Source organism: Otolemur garnettii, unplaced genomic scaffold, assembly GCF_000181295.1.
Source record: "Otolemur garnettii isolate 467f Iridium unplaced genomic scaffold, OtoGar3 scaffold00029, whole genome shotgun sequence".
Taxonomy (NCBI): Eukaryota; Metazoa; Chordata; class Mammalia; order Primates; family Galagidae; genus Otolemur; species Otolemur garnettii.
The window spans coordinates 17,489,023-17,495,508 of record NW_003852424.1 but is presented as its reverse complement, the minus strand read 5'-3'; positions in this window follow the sequence as shown (position 1 = coordinate 17,495,508).

Sequence of the window (6,486 nt, the reverse complement as noted above, 5' to 3'; positions counted from 1 at the left end):
AACCTCCAACTCTTGGGCTTAAGCAATTCTTTTGCCTCAGCCTCCCAGGTAGCTGGGACTACAGGCGCCCGCCACAGTGCCCTCCTATTTTTTTTTTTTTTTATTGAGACAGAGTCTCAAGCTATTGCCCTGGGTAGAGTGCCATGGCATCATAGCTTACAGCAACCTCCAAATCTTGGACTTAACTGATCCTCTTGCCTCATTTTTTCTATTTTTAGTAGAGAAAGGGTCTCGCTTTTGTTCAGGCTGATCTTGAACTTGTGAGCTCAAGCAATCCACCCACCTCAGCCTCCCAGAGTGCTAGGATTATAGGCATGAGCCACCATGCCTGGCCTAAGTAACTTTTTTTTAAAAACAATTTATTTCTCTTAATAGCTTTATTAAAGCTTAATAGCTTTTTTTGCAAAAAATTAAAGAGTTTTGGCTCGGCACCCGTAGCTCAGTAGTTAGGGTGCTGATCACATACACCAGGGCTTGCAGGCTTGAACCTGGCCCAGGGCTGCTAAACAACAATGGGAATTAGAATAACAACAAATAGCCAGCATTGTGGCTTAAGCCCAAGAATTTGAGGTTGCTGTGAGCTGTGATCTATGGCACTCTACCGAGGGTGACATAATGAAATTTTGTCTCAAAAAAAAGAAAAAGGTTTTTTTTTTTTTGTGACAGAATTTCATTTTGTCACCCTTGGATAGTGCCATGGCGTCACAAAGCTCACAGCAACCTCCAACTCCTGGGCTTAGGCAATTCTCTTGCCTCAGCCTCCAGAGTAGCTGGGACTATAGGCGCCTACCACAATGCCTGGCTATTTTTTTGTTGCAGTTTGGCCGGGGCTGGGTTTGAACCCGCCACCCTCGGCGTATGGTACTGGCACCCTACCCACTGAGTCATAGGCGCCACCCAAGAAAAAGGGTTTTAAAGCAAACATGATTATGAAACAGAGACCATACATAGCTGACAAAGCCTAAAATTTTACTCTGGCCCTTTACAGAAAAAGCTTGCAGGGGCCACTGTGCTGTATTTCATCTTACTGCTTAGGCTTAAATATTTCTGCCAGTATTTGAAAGCTGGGCTGTGTTGTGTGTGCTACTGTAACTGTAAACATGATTATTAAGTCATACTTACAATACCAGAGGTAAGGACATGGTTCCATCTCTAGCAGTGGAAAAAATAGACGCTCCACTTTCTCATTAGCAGGGGAAAGGTGATGTCCCTATCCCTTGGGGCTCCAGCTCTGATGGACAAGGATTTGCAAATCCTTATTTAAAAAACAATAAACCTAAAGTTTATAAATACAGTTAGAGGGTGGCACCTGTGGCTCAGTGAGTAGGGTGCCAGCCCCATATACTGAGGGTGGGGGGTTCAAACCCGACTGGGGCCAAACCCAGCCCCGCCAAAAATAGCCGGGCCTTGTGGCGGGTGCCTGTAGTCCCAGCTACTTGTAAGGCTGAGGCAAGAGACTTGCCTAAACCCAGGAGTTGGAGGTTGCTGTGAGCTGTGCTGTCATAGTACTCTACCCAGGGCAATAAAGTGAAACTCTGTCTCTAAAAAAACAACAAACAGGCTTGGCGCCTGTGGCTCAAGCAGCTAAGGCGCCAGCCACATACACCAGAGCTGGCGGATTTGAATCCAACCTGGGCCGCCAAACAACAATGACAACCAAAAAATGGCCAGGCGTTGTGGTGGGCACCTTTAGTTCCAGCTACTTGGAAAGCTGAAGCAAGAGAATCGCTTAAGCCCAGGAGTTGGAGGTTGCTGTGAGCTGTGATGTCATAGTACTCTACCCAAGGCAATAGCTTGAGGCTCTGTCTCAAATAAGTAAATAAATAAATAAAAATAAAAAAACAACCAACCAACAAAAAAACTCCCAATATGTCCTACTTGGGAGGCTAAGGCAGGAAGATCACTTGAGTCTAGGAGTTTGAGGCTGCAGTGAGTTATGATGATGCCACTACACTCCAGCCTGGGCAGCAGAGCAAGACCCTGTCTCCAAAAAAAAATGTCCAAGGCTGGGCACATTGGCTCCCACCTGTAATCCTAGCACTTGGGAGGCCAAGTTGGGTGGACTGCCTGAGTTCATAGGTTCAAGACTACCCTGAGCCTGAGCAAGACCTCATCTCTAAAAAAAAAATAGCCAGGCGTTGTGGCAGGTGCTTGTAGTCCCAGCTACTTGGGAGGCTAAGGGAAGAGAGTCATTTAAACCCAGGAGTTTGAGGTTGCTATGAGCTATGATGCCATAGCACTCTACCAAGAGTGACAAAGTGAGACTCTGTCTCAAAAAAAAAAAAAAAAGTCCTAGCAGTCCCACTCCTGGGTTTATACCCAAGCCAAATATAACCACACAAAGACTTGCCCCCAAATGTTGGTGATGTTTTTATTTATAATCTCAATCTGGAAAAACCCAGATGTACATCAGAAGAAAAATGGATAAATATATTGGGGCATAGTTCCATGGTAGAATATTATATAGCAATGAATAAGTCTGACCAGGGAATTAGGAGTAGGTTGTAGAGGTGGCAAGACTCCCTCTGGGCTGATCTTATGCCACTCTTGACTTTGGACCTGTTTGGTTAGGGAGGGAGAGGGATGCTGACAGGCCCAGGCGGGGCTCCTGGAAGTGGTCCAAAGGTCTCACAGCTCAGATTGTGCAAAGCTGGAACCAGCCTGTTTTCACTAGTACCTCACCTGTGACATCAAGACTTCCCCCAATTTCCAATTCCAGGTAATATCCTCCCCCATGCCATCCTATGATCAAATGCCCCTGCCAGATGTGGGCCACAGCAGCAGGTGTGTGTGAAGTGATGTGGTGCCTGGCAGACTGCAGTGTACTTACCCAGCTCACTTCTCCTCATAGCCTGAGCCTGTCTTTTGTGAATCCACCCACAGACACATTGCTTGGTGGGTCATGGTGGGGAATAAATGCAAGGAGACTCGTGGGAGTTGGAAATATCTGTATCTTGTAGGTATTGGCTACAGGGAATATGTCCATATTCACCGAGCTATCCATTTAAGATTTATATACTTCAGGGCATGTGAATTCTACTTTAATACAAACTAAGAAAGAGAAAGTAACATGCAGTGGGTGGTGGGGAAAATGAGCCCTTTCATTGACTTCAGTTAAGTGGGAGTGAAAACAGTGAAAATAATTTGGAGAACAATCTGCCAGTATTTAGTAAGACTGAGAGTGTATCTTCTCTGTGTCCTGGGAGAAGTCCCAGAAGTTCCCCTTCTCAGCGGCTGCCACAGAGAAAAACTATAGATTAACTCACTCAGTCCTTTTACCAACCTCATCAGATAGGGAGGGAAACTGAGGAACAACCCAGCGAGCTCATCCTCAGCCCCTCCTCATAGCTATTAATGGCAGAGTAAGGATTTGAACTCATGTTCAGTTTGCTTCCATGACACTCATGACCATGGTGGCAATTCCTGTTTTGGGGGAAACAGTGGAAACAACTAGAATTTCAGAGGGGCTACATTTGTTGACTTGGGAAAATGTCAAAGACAATGATGTCTAAGGAGTAAGGCTAAATATTGATACCATGTATGCTAAGAGTCAGTGAATCCTAGTCCATGAGCCATATTTGACCCACCGTCTGTTTTTATAAATAAAGTTTTTTTTTTTTTGGTAGAGAAAGAATCTCACTTTATTGCCCTCGGTAGAGTGCCGTGGTGTCACACAGCTTACAGTATCCTCCAACTCCTGGGCTTAAGTGATTCTCTTGCCTCATCCTCCAGAGTAGCTGGGACTATAGGCGCCCACCACAATACCTGGCTTTTTTTTTTTTTTTTTTTTTGAGACAGAGCCTTAAGCTGTCACCTTGGGTAGAGTGCCATGGTGTCATAGCTCACAGCAACCTCCAACTCCTGGGGTTAAGTGATTCTCTTGCCTCAGCCCAGGTGAACTACAGGTGCTTGCCACAGCACCTGGCTATTTTTTGGTTGTAGTTGTCATTGTTGTCTGGCAGGCCCAGGCTGGATTAGAACTCGCCAGCTGTGGTGTATATGGCTGGCGCCTTAGCCGCTTGAGCTATAGGCACTGAGCCCTGGCTATTTTTTTGTTGCAGTTTGGCCAGCGCTGAGTTTGACCCTGCTGCCCTTGACATATGGGGCCCTATCCACTGAGCCACAGGCACTGCTCATAAATAAAGTTTTATTGGAACATAGCCACACTTATTTATTTATTTTGAGACAGAGTATCAAACTGTCACCCTGGGTAGAGTGCTGTGGCATCACAGTTCACAGCAACTTTAAACTCTTGGGCTTAAGTGATTCTCTTGCCTCAGCCTCCTAAGTAGCTGGGACCACAGATGACCACTATAATGCCTGGCCACCTTTTCTCCTTTGTTGCAGTTGTCATAGTTGTTTTAGCTGGCCCAGGCCAGGTTCGAACCTGCTAGTCTTGGTGTATGTGGCTGGCACCCTACCTGCTGAGCTATGGGCGCTGCCCTACAGACTCATTTATTTATGTATCATCTATAGCTATAATGGCAGTGTAAAGAAGTTGGGACAGTGGTAGTTCACACCTGTAATCCTAGTATTTTGGAAGACTAAGAGGGGAGGATTGCTTGAGGCCAGGAGTTTGAGACTACCTTAAGCAACAGAGAGCAATCCTGTCTCTACAAAAATTAGAGAAATTACCAGGTGTAGTGCCTGTAGTCCCAGCAACTCAGGAGGTTGAAGCAGGGGTATCACTTGAGTGCAGGAGTTTGAGGCTGCTATGCCACCCCCACTCCAGCAGCTGGGCAACAGAGTGAGATCCTGTTTAAAAAAAAAAAAAAAAGTTGAAACACACAGAAGACTGTGTCTGACCAAAAATATTTAGTACCTGATCTTTTACAGAAGAAAGTTTGCTGACCCCTGGCTTATGGGGATGAAAAAGCAAAACCAGACTAAAAGAATACTCAATATCAGGTCTATGGGTTTTTATCATATGTGCATAAGTGGTAAACAGCCTCCCTGAGTGGAGGCTCCTGGGGAGGTGATGGGGAGAGAAATTGGATAGAAACTTGCAATATTTCTTTCATTGAAGAAGGGAGGTAGGCAATAGCACCTATCTGCAGGTGGTCACACTTATCTACCTACAGCCCTAGAAGCTTAGATGCTTCAGCTGTTACGATATCTGAGCCTCAGTCTTCTCACCTGTAAAATGGACTCTACTGAACCTATCTGAAGTGTTATTTTAAGACATTGATCAGATGACTTCCAAGACATGTGTAGGTACAAGCACCTACTGACCACTCCATCAATTGGTGATGCTGGGGGGCAGAGGCATGGGAAGATGTGTTTAATGTTCCCTCCCCACCAGCCCAGGAAGCCCAAAGGCAAGAATCATGTCTTTCTTCCACTCAAAGGAAGACATGCCTGAGAGCCTAGATATCCCTGGAACATAGTAGGTGCTCAATAGGATTTCTCCCTCACTGGAGAGAAGCCTTAAGAGGAATTGGGAGTGTTTAATATTTGCATAACTAACACTAACCCTAACTTTTCCATTTCCATCTGCCTCTCAAGAACTTTTAGGGGAACTTAAGCCTTGGGTCTGTGGGCCTCTTGAGGAACCTGATGCTAGAATTCAGGATGTCCACGAACTCTGATAGAAATGAAAATCTGTATCTTTATTTACTGACTCTAACTGATATTTATCATTTCCTCAATTATGAATGAAGGCATCAGCAGGACCGGTGACTTTGTCCCCAATAAAAGCCACAGATACTTTCAGATTGCTTTGTTGCAGAAAACTGCTAACACTTGTTACTATTGCAAAATCACTGTGCTTATTAGATCTTGTTATATAATGTGGCAATCAATATAAAGGTATATCCCTAAGTTGTTATTGCTTTGGTATAGCTTTTTTTTTAAGACTTTCTTTTTTTGCAGTTTTTGGCAGGGGCGGGGCTTGAACCCACCACCTCCAGCATATGGGGCCAGTGCCTTACTCCTTTGAGCCACGGCTGCCACCTGGTATAGCTTTTTTTTTTTAAATTTTTATTGTTTTTGAGACAGAGCCTCAAGCTGTCACCCTGGGTAGAGTGCTGTGGCATTGCAGCTCACAGCAACCTCCAGCAACCTCCAACTCCTGGGCTCAAGCAATCCTCTTGCCTCACCCTCCCAAGTAGCTGGGACTACAGGTGCCTGCCACAATGCCCAGCTATTTTTTGGTTGCAGCCATCATTGTCATTTGGTGGCCGGGGCTGGATTCGAACCCGCCACCTTAGGTGTATGTGGCTCGTGCCTTAGCTGCTTGAGCCACAGATGCCAAGCCAGCTTTATTTTTTTTTTAATCTCAGAATGTTGGGGGGGAGGTATACATGTTTTGTTTACACACTTTGTTTTTGTATAGACTGAGTCAAAGTTATACACGTGAGTGTGCCCTGCACCCAGTTTGCACTGTCTGTACCTAACAGGTGTGGCTTTACCCATCCCTCCTGCCCACTGCACCTAACTTGCTTTTCTTTTCTTTTCTTTTTTCTTTTTTTCTTTTTTTTTTTTTTT